The sequence below is a fragment of the Fukomys damarensis genome, unplaced genomic scaffold, assembly GCF_012274545.1.
Source record: "Fukomys damarensis isolate Sample0158 unplaced genomic scaffold, DMR_v1.0_HiC HiC_scaffold_22, whole genome shotgun sequence".
NCBI classification, from domain to species: Eukaryota; Metazoa; Chordata; class Mammalia; order Rodentia; family Bathyergidae; genus Fukomys; species Fukomys damarensis.
In genome coordinates this window covers 1,814,257-1,833,227 of record NW_022900934.1, presented here as the reverse complement: position 1 = coordinate 1,833,227, position 18,971 = coordinate 1,814,257, and the positions used below count along the sequence as shown (strand labels likewise).

Here is an 18,971-nt window from a genome sequence, read left to right as displayed (position 1 = left end):
TTGTAGTCTTTGTTATCTCTTCCTAGAATATCCTTCAGAACATTTTGGAGTGCTGGTTTGATGGTCATGAATTTTTGCAGGTGTTAAACTTTGTCATGGAAGTATCTTATTTCTTCATCAATTTTGAAAGATGGTTTCGTGGGGTATGTCAATCTGGGTTGAAGGTTGTTTCTTTTAGGTATTGAAATACTTCACTCCAAGCTTTCCCTGACTTCTTGATGGTTTGTGTTTAGAAGTCTACTGGGTTTTTTGTTTTGTTTTTTTTGTTTGTTTGTTTTTTGAGACAGGGCCTCACTATGTAGTTGAGACTGACCTGGAATTCACTGTGTATCCCAGGCTGGTCTTGAATTCACAGTGATCCTCCTGCCTCAGCCTCCCGAGTGCTGGGATTACAGTCATGCACCACCATGCCCAGCTTGCTGTGATTCTGATTGGCTTTCCTTTATAGGTGATTTGTTTCTCTTTCTTCTTTTTTTTTTAAGACAGAGTCTCGCTTTGTAGTTCAGGCTGGTCCTGAATTATGTAGCCCAGGTTGGCTTTGAATTCACTGCAGTCCTCCTTCTTCAGTTTCCCAAGTGCTGGAATTACAGGCATGCACCACCACGCCTGGCTCTTTCTTCCTTTTTTTTTTTTTTTTTTTTTTTTTTTTTTTTTTTTTTTTGGTTTTTGTTGTTTTGTTGAGACAGGGTGTCACTATGTAGTTCAGGCTGGCTTTGAACTCCATATATAGCCCAGGCTGGCCTCAAACTCACAACAACCATACCTCAGCCTACTAAGTTGATTTGTTTATTTTCTCTAACAGCTTTTAATATTCTATTCTTGTGTTGAATTTCTGGAATCTTGACTCTTATATGCCTTGGGGTAGATTTTTTTTCATCATGGATAACTGGAGTTCTATATGCCTTGCTTATCTATGTCAAATTCTTTTCCCTGCTTGGAAAGTTTTCTGCCACTACTTCTGCAAACAAGCTTTTTATGCTGTCTGTGCTATCTCCTGCTTTTTCATTGACTCCAATTTTGTTATTCTTCTTTGAATTATCAAGCAGCTGACAATCCCACTCTTTTTTTTTTTTTTTTTTTTTTATTTTTTTTTTTTGGTACCAGGGATTGAACTCAGGTCTTTGCGCTTGCAAGGCAGGCCACCAAACCGCTGAGCTAAATCCCCAGCCCCAATCCCACTCTTGATACCAATTGTCTGCATTGGTCACTGTTATGGTTTAGATCTAAATGTCCCCCCAAAGTCTCGTGTGTTTAGAGGTGGGATCTGACGAGAAGAGACAGCTAGCTAGAGCATTACCTGAAAGGTTGTATTTTGTCCCTATCTCTTCTCTCTCTGTTTCGTGACTGCTGTTGGTGGAACAGCTTTCCGCAGCCACACCCTTCCACCATGCCAATTCTGCCCTTTAGCCAGATAATCATAGACTGGACCCACTGAAAACCGTGAGCCAAATAAATCTCTGCTCCTTTAAATCATGGGTATTGAGTATTCTGTCCAAGTGAACAAAATGCCCAGCCCTCACAATTTAAAGGGCAGTCTTATTTTAGCCCACAGTTTTAGAGGGTTCAGTGCACAGTAGGCTGACCCCAAGGCAGAAATGGCATGGTGGAGAGGTACATTCAGCTGTGAGCTCATCATGGGATTAATCCACTGATAAGTACAATGCCCCAGTGATCCAATCAGCTTCAAACGGCCCACCTTTTAACACATAAGACTTTTGGGGGATATTTCAGATCTGAGGTGAAGCAAAACCTTTGGGAAGTGGCTAGACAATGAGGGTGGAGTGATCATGAATTGGATGGTACCCCAGTAAGAGCTCAGAAAGGCCACACCTTGCACACCAGGAGTGTGCAGCTGAGAGCCCTTGCCAGAATCTAACCATGCTAGCAGCTTGACCTCCAAGTTCCACTCTCCACAACTGAGAGAAATAAATTTCTATTGTTTTTAAGACACTTGATCTATGGTACTGTGTCATAGAAGCCCAAGTGTGCCAAGACAAGAATGAACTAGGTGAAGGTCTTTCCATCAAGGGGAAGACACTGTAGGTTTCCAAGGTTCAGAAATATTAGTCATATTCTTATTTCTTAGGTTGGAAATTGAGAACATGAGTTCTTACTTTCCTATGTTTTAAAAAGATGTATGTATGACATGTATCCATTTATATGCATGAGAAATTTAACATTAGAAATTAAAGAGAAAACAATCACATGCAGACCACATTCCTTTCCAATGTTGTATTTTTCACATAGGATTACTTTTTAAAATTGTGGTAAAATTCATATATAAGAATTCCCATTGTAACTATTGTAATGTGCAATTTAGTAACATTTAGTACAGTCACTAATTGTACAACCATTGTCTCTATCTAGTTCCAGAACATTTGAAGACCCCTATCTTGCTAGCTAATGTAGGTACTTGGCCACATATAAGATAGAAATCAGACTTGGATTAGTTCCATGTGGCTAACACTGAAGCAAAGGTTCAGATGGCTACTTCTTATTCATGAGGCAATGTCACCATTGTCATTCTCTTCTTCAGAGTCCTCTAAAGGGGAAGGTCCCCATGTGGGCTGTCAATCTTCTGAGGATTCTTTTAATCACTTTGTGTAAAAATCATGAATAGGCAAAGTGTAGCTCTTCTAGTATTAAGAACTCAGAGCTTTGAATGCCAGCAACCAGCAGCTTTTAGTGCTAGCAGTTCTCCTAGTTGCTTGGAACCATCAGCTGCCAGCAGGTCTCAGAAACTCTCCTGGCCACTGGAAATAGTGGCTTCTGACAATTCTCTGTTGATTTCCATCATTTCTGGCTGCCAGCCACCTTCAATGTTACCAACTTTGGCTGCTGCCTGCTTTCAGTACCAGTAGCCTTTGGTGTTACTAGTTCTTAATGTACCAGCTCAGCATTTGCTACTCGATAGAAATCGTAAATAGGTAGAAACATGCCATCCAAAAGAGGTTTTATTAGGATTTCTGCTATAGCATAGAGGGCAGTGGTGGTGAACTTACGGCACGAGTGCTGCAGCAGGCTATTTGTATCATTGATAATTCTAAAAGGTTCACCATCACTGATATAAGGGAATAGTACAGGCTAGCCCACTAAGGATATGCAGAAAGGTGTTTCCATAGAAGAAAAGGGTGGGCTCATACCTAGGGAGTGTCAGACTTTGCTTAGTCATGGGGAGAGGAGGGATTCCTGGTAGACCAGAGCTTGCTGCAACCAAAGCAAATGTCTACTGCAGCAGCCATGGGGTGTTCATTATAGCTGTGGCCGGCTGCAAGGCATTTAGAGCAGCCACAGAAGAAAAAAACACATATATAAGGTACTGTAGCCGACTCACCAGCCAGGCTGCAAGGTTTAGAGCAGCCACAGAAGAAAAAAACACATATATAAGGTACTGTAGCCGACTCACCAGCCAGCCGAAGGGAGACCTCGACCCACTACTTTGTTCTCCCTGACCAGAGGCAAATAAGGATGAATGACAAAGACATGGAGGCAGCTGAGCCAGGGGCTCTCACCTCTCAGCAGGCAGAGGAGCCCCCAGTGTCTGGCTCATCTTCCCAAACATGGGCACAAGCAATCCGAGCAACACAGGACACATCTGCTTTCCCGTATCCATTAGAGCACGCTTAGGTGAACGACTGAGCCTCGGGTGTCTTAAATTCCCCCTAGAACCTGCATTATGCCACCACCCCGAGTGCAGCCTTCCTCCTCCATGCTCACAGAGCTCAGTTGGGCCTCGGTTCTCCTCTGGCCGCCCACAAGGTAACTCCTGGGGAGTGCTGGGCCCTTCTCTGCTGTCTCCAGTCACTCCCATTCCACTTCTCCACCCCATCAACCGCTAGGCCACTTTCTACATGTATACATTTGTGATTCTGGACATGCCGTATGAGTGGGATCTCACAGAAGGTGGCGCCTGTGTCCAGCTTCTTTCACTGGCTGTCATGTTTTCCAGATTATGTGTTGTAGCATGTCTTGTCTCAGTGCTCCATTCCTTTCTATGGCCAAGTAATATTCTACTGTCTAGTCAGTGATGGAGACTCTTTAGAGACCAAGTGCCCAAATTGTAACCCAAAACCCACTTATTTATCACAAACTGCGCACACTGCAATTAAACCTGAAAGGTTTTAGAAAAACTTTTACCCAGTGCTCTACGACCAGGGCAACTTGGCTCACGTGCCAACAGAGGGCTCTGCATGCCCACTGTGGCACGTGTGCCATGGGTTTGTCACAGTTGGCCTAGATGGACCACACTTTGCTGACCCACTCATCCGCTGATACTTGGGTGGTTTCCATTTTGCAACATCGATATGCCTTTTTTTTTTGGTACCAGGGATTGAACTTGGGTCCTTGCACTTGCAAGGCAGGTGCCAGAACCACTGAGCTAAATCCCCGGCCCCGTATATGTTTTTGAGCGGACAAGTTAAGAGAGGTTGCTGGTCTGTCTGCCCGGTCTTTTCAGACACAGGGCATCTGTAGTGTGAGAACCCTTCCCTCAGGGCACATGAGGCCCCTCAGCACCACTGGAAGTGAGCAGATGACTCTCACTCCCTGAGGCAATGTTCCATTCAGTGGCTTGAATGTGCACAACTTAGACCTACATTCTTGGGCCTCCGTGAATGTACACCTTCCTGTTAGGACTCAAGCTCGCAATGGACATTCTCCCCTCTGCACACGTACTCGCATGCTCACCCTCCCATGGCACACACACCTCCCACCTCCACCTCCACCTCTCCCTGGTAGGCCCATCCTGCCTCCTCTCCCCCTCCCCACTGACCCTCCATCGCGGATTTCCCAAGGCCCCTCTTTCTCCCCCATTCAAGGTCCTCCCAGATGTGGTGGCGGACATGGAGAGGGACAGAGATGGAGCCCAGGCCAGGCCAGGAGGGGCTCCAGAGGCAGGCCCTCCACCTCTGGGAAAGAGGAGGGCATCCCCTGACTCAGAAGGCAGAGGCCTCCTGATGCCATCATGGCCAGGCCTGCTGTAGGTGCAAGGATACAATTCCTGCATGGCCAGGCAGGAGACACACACACGCACAAGACCTGCTGCATGGGGAAGAGGGAGCTTCTGGAAGGAGGCATGAGACATGGTGAGGAGCACAGTTGTGAGGACAGCAGGTGCCGAGGAGTTACTGTGCCGGGCTGGTCCCCTCGTCTCCCGACTCTTCACATGCAGGTACCATGACTCCAGGAAGGGCTGAGCCCTGAGTTACCCACCACCCAGAACAGCTCTAAAGACCCCTGCTCTCTCCCTTCTTGCTGCGAGTGCGAGGCCCAAGGCTGGCCTGAGGCCATGGCTTCTCATCTATGAAATGGGGAAACATCCCCACTGTGTCCTTCAGGGCCTGTAAGGACCAGCTCTGACTGGCAGGGCCCCAGTCCCTTGGGTCCTCCTGTGGGAGGGAGAAGGTGCATGCCCAACAACAGCTGGTGTCACAGTGTGGGTCTCCAGTCCCTATGCTGGAGATGGCTCCTCCCCCCCTCCCCCTCCTTCTCCTCCTGCTAACCTGCATGGCTGGCCCACATTTAGCCTCTTGAGTGCAATGATGCAGTCTGGTAGAGGACTCCTCTGGGAAGGGCACACTGGGGCAAGCTGGGCAGAGCGGAGGCAGCTGGCCACCTGGGCTTGGGAGCTGAGGGTTCCCACAGGACCCAGCCCCCTGTAGCTATATGTTCCATTTGGGGTCCCAAGGGGGAGGCACTCAAGTGTGGAGTGGCCCACAGGCACCTCCTCTCTCTGTCAGGGGCAATACCAGGCAGCATGGGCAACATGGAGCCAGGGAGCCCTCAGCATGCTGGCCAACATAGAGAAAGTCTTGCAGCCTAGGGCTTCCTAGTGTCAAGGAGTTTTGAAACACAAAGTGGACGTTGTCAGCCTGAGAGACCAGGCTTCATGTGTCCAAGCTCTCCTTGTGGGACCCTGGGATGGGGACATGGGCTTTGGGTGGGCTGCTGAGGACAGCTGTCCTGGAGACATTGAGATGGCAGCGGTGCAGCACCTGGCGGGCCACCCAGGATGCGCCCTCTGGCCAGGAGGGTGAGCCTGGCCCTGAGGCATCAGGGTGGCCCTGGGGACGAGGCCTGCCCAGAGGTCAGCTGTTCACTCAGTCTTGGGGTATCAGCCTGTCCCGCCAGGGAGTGAAAGAGCAGAAGAGGCACTTGTGAGTACCTGGCCCCCACCTTTCCCCGGTGATTACTGTGGGACTGGAAACATGGAACAAGGCAAAGCTTTGGCTTCACTACATTTCCTTCTACACAATAAAGACTGCGTCTTCCAGGGAGCCAGAGAGGTGATGGTGAGGATTTCTCCACGGAGAGTATAGAAATAGGACAGAACCAGGTCAGGGCAGGCTCGTTCTGTGGCAGACTGGCTCTATGCAGAACCAACCCAGTTTCTCTGAAACTGACAGAGCAGTATCCCAGTGGAGGGGACACCCCCAGCTGGACTCCAACCCCACCGCTAGCTGGCCCCACGAGGACTGTGCTGACCTTCCCCGGGTCACATTCACCCCTCCAGGAGCCAGTGTCCCGATGGGAAGGAGGCCGAGAGGTCACCAGGACGCCCTAAAGCATGTCCTTCCCTGCAGACCCTCGGGCCTCCCTGCCAACCGTCCGTGTGGTGCTGGCCACTCCCTCCACCCTCCTCCAGTGTCCTCCACCTCACAGTCCCTCCCTCAGCCCAACCCTTCCCGGTGTCTCCTCCAGGCTCTCCCCATTGGCGGGCCCTTCTCACCTGCCTTCAGATTCTCCAAGCTGCTCACAGCCCGTGTGGGACTGTCCTTGGCTGCCACTTCACACTCCCTGGGTGCTGAGGTCATTCCCAGCTTACCCCAGGCCAGCAGCACATATCTGACTGCTCATTAAAACCTGCCAAGCTTTGAAACCTCTACAGCAGACCACACCCAGGCCAGTTAAACCAGACTCCTGAAGGCAGCCTTGAACCTCCCAGGCTTTCACACCTCATCCCAATTTCCCCGTGCTCGCCAACTGCACATCCTCTTCCAAGGAAAGGTGCCGGGACACTTGCCTGCCTCAAGGGCTCTCTGGGGACACTTCTGTGAACAGCAGCCTGACAGAGAACTTGGAGGGGTGTCCACTGGAGCCTGTTGCTGCCTCCTCTGGTCACTGCCCCAATCTTCAGAAGCTTTCAGAGTTGGCTGCGTCTTCTGTTTTGGAAATCTCATAGGGCCACACCTGAGTTGGGTCTGTCATTCCTTCAGCCTGGAGCCGGCGTCCTGGGTAGACACTTTCTGGTAGATTATTAACTTGATGATGTCCTCTGTGCTTTGTGGAACTCATATTAATTACAGCTTAGATCTCCCGGATTAATGGTCAGTTGTTGTTTCCCATACTGGGGATCAAACTCAGGACCTTGCGCTTTCAAGGCAGGTATGGTGCCACTGAGCTGAATTCCCATCCCTTGATGGCGTAATCTTATGTTTTCCCTACTGCTTTTCATTTGTTGTTTCTACTTCATGAGAAATTTAACTTCAATCAAATGTTTCATTTCTGCTATTTTTTTTTAATTTCTAAGAGCTCTTATTCTTTGTTCCTTTTTTTTTTTGCAACATCCTATTCCTAGACCACGGATGTGATACGTTATCTCTTCAAGGGTATGAGGGATAGGGTTTTTCATACATGTGTTTATTACCTCCAGTTCTCTGTTCCATCTAAGTGCCCTGCTCCAGCAGGTGTAGAGCCCACCTTTCCATGGGGTGTTCCTTGCTCAGGAGTCTGGTGGCTCTGAGCCCCACACATCCTCCTGAAAGGCTCAGTCTGTGGACGTGGAGCAGCAGGGTGGCAGCCTGAGCATGGGGCGGGCTGCAGGGGCCTGTGATGCCCATGCAATGCTGGTACCAGCACTCGGCTAGACCTAATTCCACCTGGGAGACAGAGACACCCAGCTGCCTGGTTCTGGGATGAGAGCAGGGTAAGTGCCCCAGCCTCGCATTGTCCTGCTCGGTGCCTCACTCTGCACCTACCCCCATGCCAACTTTCCAGAGACGCCTCCCGTTCTTGCTGGCTCAGTGCTGGGACAGCACAGGAGTCTCCTGGCCGAGAGCTGGGCTCAAACTCTTCTCTTCTGGCTCCCACCTGCTGGAACCTGCTGGCACTGGCCTTCTGTGTCAGAGTCAATCTGGGGTCCTGGGGGCCCAACCCTGGGCACCAAGAGTCCTGTTTTCCTTGGTGCCCAGCATGACAGGAGATTCCTGTGTGTGTGCAGCACTGTCGCTTTGTCCAGGATGCCACGTCGAGCGAGAAGTCAGCCCTGTTTTGGGGTCTGTGGCAGGAGCACCTTGAGGGAAACCTTAACCGTCACTGCAGGTGCTGCGCCACTGGCACCACACCGATGGCCACCATGCGGAAAAGTAGCTGAGGGTGAGAAGCCGCTGGCAGCGTCAAAATGGCAGTGTTATCTGTACCCACCTGCAAAACAAAAGGAAGAAAACCCAGGCATGTGTGGCCCACATGCAGAAACTTGGGGGTAGGGAGGTGTCTGTCCCACCCCCACCTGGGGGGAAATCCCAGCGGCAATGTTGAAGAACAATTGCGTAAGTCGCCAACAAACAAAACCAGGAGATTTTTTTTTTTTTTTTTTTTGAAACGGGATCTCCCTAGGCAGTTCAGGTAGGCCTTGAACTATGTAGTCCAGGTTGGCCTCAAATTCAAGGTGATCCTCCTGCCTCAGCCTCCCAAGTGCTAGAATTACAGGCGTATGCCATCACACCCAGCCGAGGGGATTTCTGACTTCCAGCTCCTTTTAAAAACCAACTCTGAAAGCTGGAGTATAACTCAGCAGCAGAGTGTTTGCCTAACACGTTCAAGCATCTTCCCCCATATTCTCATTTCTGAGACAAAATACTTAATGCCCAAAGTTAAAAGAGGAAGGGTTTATTTAGCTCTCAGTCTGCAGGGGTCTCAGTCCCTAGTCGGCTGGCTCCAAGGCAGGGTATCCCGGCAGAAGGCATCACAGAGGAGAAACCATCCACGGCAGGGCAGAAGGAAGTCACAAGTACCACGTCTAAGTGACAATAGCAGTTTCTCCTGCCCCCTTTATATTTTATCCAGGCTACCAGGTTTAGGGTGGTCCCACACCAATCAATGGACTGCTTTAGTGATCACACACAATCCCAGCATCCAGCCACCTTTGAAAAAGCCCACCTATGAGCACATGAGGCTTTAGGGGACAGCTGGACACAGCCACAACAGTATCAATGCTTTTTATCTATAATATAAAAATTTACTGTTAATATTTAAAGTGTACTAGGGCAACAACTGCCCTATTGGGCAGGGTTGCCACCCAGACTACTGGCTGTACATCCTGTACCCATGAGTGAGTTGTGAGCCCTGGGCCCAGAGAATCAGGACAGATTCAGAGCCACCTCTGCGCCCTTCCTCCCACTCCCCCACCCCAGGGATGTGCACGCAGGTCACTCGGGAGGCCCCTGCTGGAAGAGTGACACTTCCTAGAGCAGCTATGATGGGGGAGGGCCAGGGGTGGGATGGGGCTGCTATGACTGTGACAAGGGACTGGGCTGTCTGAGAAGGTGACCATGGAGCAGAGGAGCCAGGCCCAAGGGTCTGGATGTGGGCAGGAGCAGGGACAGGAGCACCGAGGCTCAGGGTGGCAAGGAGGCCCCACCTCAAGGGGGAGCCCCCGAGGTGAGCAGACAGGGAGACAAGGTCCCATCCCACTGAGGAAGGGAATGTGCCCATCCTCACCTGGCTCCAGGGAAAGGACAGTCAAGGGCCAGGTCAGAGGCTCTGCCAGTGCCGTGGCAAAGGTGAGGTTTGGGCCAATGGCTGTGGAGCAGGTCTAGGCAGTTAGAAAGTGGAGCCCATGCCGAGCGTCATCCTCAGCTGAGGAGGCTGAGGAAGAGGAGGAGGGTGGGAGGGAGGGGATGAGAGAAAAGAAAAGGGTGCTTGGGTTTCTGGCTGAGTTGGGGTAGGCCTGGGCACCACTACAGGCGCCTGCAGAGCAGCCTGGAGCTGTGGAGCAGGCTGCCCCAGGAGAAGCCCTCACAGGGTGAGATCCCAAAGGCGGCTGTCACGCCAGGTCAGGGCTGGGCCCTGCGCCAGAGAAGGACCCAAGTGGGACCTAGACACGTGGTGGTGGCAGAGAGAGGAAGCTGGGATGCCTGGGGTTCCCAGGCACCCTCCCAAGGGCGGCTCATGGGGCCTAACGTCCCGGAGGTCACTGGAGACCTTCGCCTGGACAGTACCCTCTAGGACCCTGCTGGGCTCAAGGGTCAGCGCTGCAGGGAAGAGCGGAAAAGTGGGGCAGGCAGAGCAGGTTAAACTGCAGGGCGGTGGGGAGGGGATGACTTAGGGCTTGGGAGAGAGGAGGAATCAGCAGAGAGGAAGGGGAGAGAAGGAGAGAGGCAGGAGGCAGAGGCTGATGGGAAAGGCACAGCTCAGCCTCAGACAGTACAAGGAATGACGTGTTCCCATACCCAGGCTCAGCTTTTCACATCCTGACTGGATCCAAATCCCTTTGGAACAAAACCAAAGGCATGAAACACAGCGAAGTCACCCACTCGTGTGAGGGGGAGGATACTGCTTCCTTCAGCCCGACGGTGAATCCTTTCAGAGCTTCCAAGAAAAGTCACCACAGATGCCAGTCCGGGAGGGCTTCCTAGAAGTGGGAGGTGTCAGCAGCCAGCGAGGCAGTACAGGACATGAGCTGAGGAGGGGAGGAGTGGACAGGCCAGCTTGTGGGAAGGCCTGGGTCTGCAGATGGCCTGTGGGAGCTGAGCTAAGAGGCACCCGGGGCTCCTCACCAGGCCCAGGAGCAAAGTCACTGCACACTCAGGAGAAAAGTGGGACACTGGCCACACCCCCACAGGCTGAGCCAGTAGGACTAAGAGAACCCCAAAGAAGATCTGCTGCTTGCTGCCTATGGAGGGTCCCCACAGTCACCTGTACCCACAGGGAGTGCAGGCCCCAGATCAGGTGGAGACGTGCTCAGATTCTCATTTCTGTGGGTCAGGAACTCACCTGTCCCTGCTCCACCCTGTCCAGAAGCTGGCCTGGGTCTGGAAGCTTCTGCAGGCTCCCCACACTCTCACCTGCTGGGTGACACTGGCTGTCAGTGGAGAGGCCTCTCTGGCCCGCTGAGCTGGGCTTCCAAGGGCAAATGTCCCCAGAGAGAAGCCCTGTCACGCCTGCTCCCTCTCCAGGAGCCCTGCTCACCTTCCTAGATGGTGCAGTGCCCTAGCCTGCTTCCACCGATAGCCAGTCGAGCAACCATCCTCCTTCCTGTAGATGCTGCTGTGTCCTTGACTTATGTGGGCTCCATGAGTCACAGCCCCACCATCTTGTTCACTACTGTATCCCAGCACCCCACGCAGGGCTTAGTATGCATCTTCAGGCTGCGGCCCTAGGGGCTGGGCAGGGTCCCTGGAATAATCCTTGGTTTAGACACGGCAGGGACCATCAAGTGAGGGAACAGAAAAGTCCTCTGAGCCTCTTCAGTGGCAACAATTGGCAGAATCCAACCCAACTCAATCTCTCCACTGGCTCGTATGAATAGATTGTGACCAAGGTAAGGCTGGACATAGCCATCCAAATCGGTGCTGGAGATCTACGGCTGTCCACTTGGTGGCTACACCCCAGGCAGGCCCTCTCCCCAGTTACACCTGCTAGCTGCGTGTGCCCTGTGGAGGAGAGAACAGGGAACGTGGCAACAGGGTAACAAGAATCCTGGACCGTCAGCTGGAACTTCTTCTTCCTGAAACGGGGTGGGGGTGAATTCTGCTGCCCCTTCACCATTGCCAGACAGCTCTACAGAAGTGACAGAGGCTACGGTCAAATTCTGGTGTCGGGACAATGAAGGATGGTAACCTGAAAGGAACTCAGCCTTTCCTGTGTGGATGCTTTGGTTAGGTCCAGAGATTTAACCCATGCAAAACCAGCCTCTCAAGGGAGATTTGTCACAAGGACCCAAAGTCCGTTTGCAGGCCACTGCAAGCCAACCGCTGCCACCAGTTGGGCTCCCTGGAACTGGTACCTTCAGTGCGCCTCCACCTCTGCTGGTGTTGCACCTAGCGGGACAGCCCTATCCACCTGCCTCTCTCCACTTCTGAAGGCTCCTCCTCAGTCCCAAACAGGGACAACCGCGTGGTCCTGACACAGTGCCACCCAGCTGCTCTTCCTGTGAGGCCCAAATCAGCCTCAGCCCCCAGGCCCCAAAGTGACACTACCCAGGAGAGAGCTGGCTGCCCCAGCCTAGGGAGTGGTTGCTGGTCAGGTGACCACTATATCCAATCAGCAGAGGCCAAGGGGCCCACCCCCGGGAGCCTCTTTTAGCAGGTGTGTTCTGCACCCTCCCAGAGAAGGGTCCTTACTCCGGGAACGGCATGCAGTGAATCACTGAGGGCTCCCCAGAAGGTGGCAGATATGGAAAGGTGCCGCTCAGATGCCCTCTAAAAAGGACTGCTACAAGGAGTAGGGCAAGCTGGCAGTCTCCAGCAGTCACCTTCAAGCCACATCTGGCTCCCCTCAGTGACCCCAGCCCCTACCAAGCAAGCGGGGGGCGGTCATCACAGCCCCTGCCTGTCCTGCTTTCTCCCTTTCTCCTCTCAAAGGTATGAGAAGGTTCCTCCTTCCGGAGAAACCTCTGGCCATGTCCACATCTGCTTCCCGGGGAGCCCAGTGAGTTGGGATTGGAGAGGGAATGGTCCAGAATGGGCCACAGAATGGGCTGGCAAACCAGGCTACTCCCCACCGCTCTGAGCAGATGCCTGGCTCTGGCCAGGTCATTGTCACTTCCGCTGGGGATGGCCTGGGAGAACAGCAGGCACGGGAAGGAACTTGTACAAGGGGCCCGAAGAGGGGAGGAGACAGGGACCAGCTCAACACCAGGCATCAAATTGATTCAGGTGCTTGAAACAGGAGGCAGCGAGGTTAATGGCGCTGGTGGGTTGTTAACCCAGTTGCATGGACTTAGAGCTGGATAATGACCAGCTGAGGGCAATTAACAAACAATTGAAAATTGAGTGTGGGAGCCAGCAAGTGTACTGGCAGCTTCCAAAAGCCCTATTCTCAGGCAGGAAGAGCAGAAGCAGCTCAAGTTCAACCTCAGACTTGACAGCCAGATGGTTGAACAAGCGGCTGAAACTTTGTTGTTAGGCCAAAGTCAGGACCGCCTACAGGGGGAGAAAGGGGCTGGCTCGTGGACAGGGGCCCTGATGAGTATGTAATTGGACCCCTGAGGAGCTCCTGAGCCAGGCGGCCAGCCACAGGGGGGCTCCCCATCAAGGGCTGTGGGTGAGACAGAGCTCTCCCAGAAACCAGACTCATCCCGGCTGGTGAGATGCTGGGCTAAGGAAAGGCATGTCCCTCCAGGGAGGCTGCCAGGCTCCTTGGTGACACCGCAGGACCAGGGGTGGGGCTCTCTGGGACCCCTTGACTGATTGTTTCTGGAAATGGAGCAGAGGGCTACCCAACCTGAGGAGATACAGCTGCCGGAGCTCAGCCTGTGTCTGCAGCAGCGCCCTGTGCAGCTCACCCCAGGAGGGGGCTGCGGTCCTGTCACAAAAGAAGCTTCTCTCTGCCTTGTTCATCCCAGGGAGAGAACTCTCTGAGGCTCTCAGCTGAGTAGAGAAACAGAGAAACAGCCCCACTTCGGCGTGAACACCCACCTGTCGCCAGCCACCAACTGGTGCTGTACAAAGTGAGGGCTCCAGTCTCCTCCCAGCTGCCACCGAGGTGCTCGGTTCTTCCTAGGGGGCTAAAGCCACACTGGGTGAGGCCCCCACTTCATCCGGCAACTGGCCCTGCACAGACAGCCCACACCGTGGCCTCCGGCTCCGAGCTCACCTGCATCTCCTCCCCCTCGTTCTGCATGATGTGGAGGTGACCCTGACAAACCCTCATGAAAGCAGCTGACATCAGTACTGACCCCTCCTGTCCCGGCTTGTCTGCACAGCCCCTCGATGTCATCTGCAATGGCGGGGCTGGTGCTGCACTTGCAGGGGGGCCCTGTCCCCTCCATCCCCACTGTCCCAGCTGAGGGGAAGAGAGTGGAAGCAAAGAAGGAAGACTCTGAGGAGTCTGCTGATGACATGGGCTCTGGTCTTTTCGACCCAATCTCATTTTGTAATATGTTCATTAAAAACAGAACTGCTAAAAAAATAAAAATCAAAAGGACTCCATACACAGCTGCTGGGAAGAGTGGTACAGCCACTTTGGAAGTTCTCCTAATGTTACACAGACAGGTGATCACACGTGCTGTAATCCCAGCCACTTAGGAGGCTGAGGTAGGAAGGTCACAAGCTGAAGGCCAACTGGGCCAACTTAGTGAGACCCTGTCTCAAAATCATATAAACAAGTCTGGGGAATGTAACTCAGTGGGCAGATCTTAGGTTCGATTCCCGGTGCCCTCCCAAGCCAGCATTACCATGAGACTCAGAAACTATACTCCTGGGTATAAACATAGGATAAACAAAAACAGGTCCACAAAAAAACTTGTATACCAAGCTCAGAGCAGCATCATTCATAAGAAAAAGTAGAACTAACCCAAATGTCTACCAGCTGGTGAGCAGATAAGCAACATCATGGCTGGAACGTTATCCAACTACGAATGGGAATGAAGTGCTCTAACGTGGACAAGTTTTGGAAACAAACATATGCTCAGTGAATGAAGGCAGTCACAAAAGGGCATCTACTGTGTGATTCCATTTATATGAAATGTCCAGAAAAGACAACTACATAAAGACCAAAAGCCTTAAGTTACTTAGTACTAGGGGCAGGGGGAGCAGAGAAAAATTGCTAATGCGTGTGGGGGTTTCTGGGCGGTGATGAAATGCTTCAGAATTAGATGCAATGGTTGGACAGTTCTGAGATTGTACTGAGCATCATTCAACTTTAAATGAGTGAATACTGTGGTATGTGAGTGACGCGCCTCAATAAATCTATAGATAAATATGGAATGCATTCAGGTCCAACCCAGCAGGCAAAGGGATCAGACTCAAGCTTGCTGGCCCTGAGGCTCCATGATGCTGGTGAATGCCATCTGAAAGAATGCTCTGATCCAAGCACTCTGGGAGACTGAGGCAGGAGGATCACAAGTTCAAGCCCAGCCTGGGGAATTTAGTGATTTAGTAGGAATTTATAAATAAAAAGAGCTGGGGATGTAGCTCAGTATAAAGGCCCAGGTTCAGGAAGAGAAGAAAGCAAAAGAGGAAGAGGAGAGGGGAAGGGGAAGGGGAAAGAGAGGGAGGAAAGGGAAGGAAGGAAACAAACAAACTGAGCTGGCAGAACTCCCAAGGCAAGTGGGGTTCATATATTGGTGTTTGGAAAACACAAATATGCCAGCAACTGCCTGTCTAACAAAACAAGCCACTGGGAATGTTTGAGGTCCAGCCTCCCCAGTCTGGTACCTGCTGAAGCAGCCCTGGGATGGGAAACTGTCTTTTTCTGGTCCAGCCTTCTTATCCACCTGCCTACACTCTGCCCTTCCCACTGAAGCATCCCCTCACCCGGCATCCCAGCAGCCAGTGTTGGCTTCTGTGGGCCCAAGTGGGCGTGCTTGGCTCCTGGAGTGTCCTCGCCACCTGGAGCCTTAATCCAGCCTTTGCTCTATGGTTAAGGCAGAGACAGAAGGAAAGGATTATGGTGCTAACAAATTGGACCTGCACAAGAGTAAAAATAGCCATGCCTCTGGCAGAATATTTCCCATCCTCAGCATGCCAGCCTCAGAGCTAGCACAGAGTGCTCCAGGATGAGGTCAGGCACTGGGAGGCCTGGACCATCTATTTACACGACCTCGCTCTTGGGGCAGTAGCTCTGCCCAGCACCACCAAGCATGTGCAGAGAAGTGCCCAGCCTGGATGGGGTGCTCCTATGGTAGCCTTGATTGCCATGGCAACTCCCTAGGGCACATCCTGCTTCCTTGAATGGCATCAAGACAGAAATGAAATGTCAGAGGAGACCCTTGGAGATGAACGGCTTCCTTTCTGCACTGCCCTGCTCCAGCCTCGGGGCAGCCTCCCTCTGGACATCCGCAGAGCCCAACCTCCCCCGATGCAGAAAGCACACCTGGTCTCCGTCCCCCAGGACTGATCACAGAAGACCACGAGGCTGAGAACAAAGGGTCAGCAGCCAGCAGACTTCCACTGGAGCCACCCTGTCACGACTTGGCTGTGCAACCCTGCCTGGTCCCCCACCTGGGGGGCCTATTTCTATTTCCACGATGTTCTCCAACCATTTAACTTCTGTATTTCTGGGGTGGCAGCTCCAAGGCTGCCTCCATTCGAGTCTAACATTTAAAGATCCAGTGTCTGGGTCTGCCCACAGTCCCATCAAGGCTGCCAGGGTTGCTTATCTGTGTGTGGCGTTTCTACATCTCTTCGGCTTCCCGCAGTACCTATTCATCCATGCACCACTCCTCACACCAGAAGGTGCGGCTGTCAGGGTGGGCTGGGGTGGAGACAGAGAGGAGAACAGCAGGAAGAAAAGAGGAAGTAGGGAGGGAGGGGGTGATGTGGAAAGAAGAGAAGGCAGGGAAGAGGAAAGAGAGATAGAGGAGGAGCAGGAAACTGGGAGAGAGAAGGGCAGAATGTCCAAGGACACCTGAACTCTAACCTGCTGCTGCTCACACCTGGAAACTGCCGTGCAGAGCCCTGTGCAGGAGGAAATGGATCTTGGCAAGATGCAGAGAACATGTGAGGGCTCAGCGAGGACTTCCAGTTGTATGAGACCAACTCAGTCCTCCCTTCTCCTTCCTGTCCAAGTGCACGTGGGTCACTGTGTCCTGGACACAGTTCCTGGGCCTCCCAGCCCCTTCCTGTGCCCACTACAAAGCCAGTAACGAGCCCACCAGTCTGCTTGTGCCTCCCTTGCTTTCTGCTGGCTGGCTGTGGCGGGGAGGTCATCTGCAGGCCTTCCCTCAACCCCTCCTCTGTACCAGATTCTTCCTGAGAAGAGGGGTAGGCGAGGTCCCCTTTCCCTGGCAGGTCCCTACACTTCAGACCACCAACTTAATTCTTACTTTACCTGTGGGCTATGAACCTATCCACCTTTTCCTCCGAAGCTGCTCCTGCTTTGTGTCCCTCCCATGGGTCAATGATACGCAGATCTTATTCCAGGTGTACATTTGACTCACAGAATAGTTTATGGCAATGACCCTTACCTGTTGCAGGACACTGGCCAGCGTGACCCCAGCTGGACTGAGACACGGCATGGGATGGACAGGCCATCGCCACATCTCCACCTGTCCGTTAGGAACTGCTTCACTCTCCTCCATACACACAGCGGGGACCTTAGTAATCAGCTCACGGTTACTGGATGCCTCTGAAGCTGCCTCCAGTCTCTGAGAGCCTTGAAACCATTCACAGGCACTGTCTGCAGGTGAGGTGACCCAGAGTACACCAGGAAGATGGGCAGGGTAGCTGTATCTCTATCTGGCCAGTGGAGCAAGTGAGGCAGGGACTCTTAACTGCCAGGGGTTTGCCAGAAGAGTGGGATCATTTCTCCACGTTCCTTGCCTCACTGGTCATGATCACCGAATGTGTGGGCGCTTCCGACCTGCACACACAGGAAGAGCTGACAGTGTGGGGGTTCTAGACCAGACTAGTGCCCCAGCCTGGACACAGGCCACCCCCATGGACTCCTGGGTCAGGTTTCAGTCCAGCACAACTGCCCACCCTCTCAAGCAGGTGCTGGGCAGGATACGTGGGATGAAGGCAGGGCCTGCATTCCTGGACCTGGACGCTGTGTGTATTTTTTGGTAGCTTGGCTATTAGCCTCAGGGAAGCACCCAGCTGCACAGCCAGGAGCCTGGCAGGTATCTGGAGGTCTCTGGTTGCTGCATCTCCCGCCTCGGGACCTGGGACTCAAGGTCCAGCTCACTTCTCCAGCACAGAATCAGCTTATTAGTGAAGAAGGCATCTCCACCCTCAACAGGGACTCCTGTCTCAGAAACCAGAATGAGGTTGAGAGGATGTGACCTCAGTATCCCAATTTGGAAAGCGGGAGGAAAGAAGAACCTCAGCCCCACAGTAGGTCAGCAGGAGGTTGCAGAGGTGCTTGCCAGGTGTGATGGTACCTCCAGGGGGCCTATCCGGGTTGTATTGCCCTAAGGTAGAAGCTGAGAGCCAAGCTGCCCCAGACTTCTCTCCCCCAAGAAAAGAGTAGGTCTGTGCTTAGCTGTCTCCATTCTCCTGGGCACAATTTTCCAGAAGCCAGGAAGCAATTTTGGCACATGGAGGTAAATCATTGCCGATACACTGGAAGACTTTCGGACCTTTCCTCCTGCTTCCTCTGATGTCCTTTTACATTTCTGGAACTGGATATTGCTGGCTTGTGGTGGGAGTGGTTGGATTTCCCAGAGGGCAGGAGGCAGTGTAGGGTGTGGTGTATGGGCCCACTTCCGACCCTCTAGCCCACCTACAACTTACCTGTGTGCTGGGGCTGTTTCCTGCTTAGTAAACTGGAGCCACAGTGCCCATCTGGCATGGTGGTAAGTTGTTCTCAGTACATTAAAAAATACAAAAGAAAAGCAATAGTTTATGTCAGGACCAACTCCACACTTAAGTGGAATGCTTTGCAGGCTACACATATTTTCATTACATAGGACGCTCAGTTATTTTCCACTAATGCTATTTCTTTTTTGGTACCAGGGCTCGAACTCGGAACCTTACACTAGCGAGGCAGGGAGCGGAACCACTGAGCCAAGTTCCCGGCCCTAATTCTATTACATTTTTATAAAATGCTAGTAACTATCTAATATTAATTTGGGTTTGGTAATGTTCATGGTAAAGAGACAAAAACAAGTGTGTAATTACTAATCCGTCGTGCGCGACTTAAGGGACCAAGAGAGGAGGATGAGGGCTGGCTCTTTATCGTGGTGGCAGCATAGGGCTCCAGGTTTCAACCAGAATAGCTCAGGCGGGCAGGCGGCCCGGCCCGCCGGCGCTCGACAGCGAGTCAGGGTTTATTCAAGGGCGCGGAGCGCGCCCCACGGGCCGCAGGAG

The 18,971-nt window shown here is 52.5% G+C and overlaps 2 long non-coding RNA genes across 3 annotated transcripts; both read right to left on the bottom strand.

The window, feature by feature from the left end:
* Nucleotides 1–7,207: 7,207 nt before the first annotated feature.
* LOC104871613 lies at nt 7,208–10,976 on the bottom strand. The gene is made up of 3 exons (XR_782920.2): nt 10,449–10,976; nt 9,718–9,864; nt 7,208–8,421 (listed from the first exon to the last, which is right to left on the bottom strand). It is a non-coding gene; the product is annotated as an uncharacterized LOC104871613 (long non-coding RNA).
* Nucleotides 10,977–10,988: 12 nt separating this feature from the next.
* On the bottom strand, nt 10,989–18,951 carry LOC104871615. 2 transcript variants are annotated; one of them, XR_782922.3, is made up of 6 exons: nt 18,396–18,951; nt 17,671–17,907; nt 17,129–17,523; nt 13,638–13,726; nt 11,188–11,651; nt 10,989–11,063 (listed from the first exon to the last, which is right to left on the bottom strand). It is a non-coding gene; the product is annotated as an uncharacterized LOC104871615 (long non-coding RNA). The 2 variants fall into 2 exon arrangements; XR_782923.3 differs by lacking the exon at nt 17,671–17,907.
* Between the last annotated feature and the right edge of the window lie 20 nt (nt 18,952–18,971).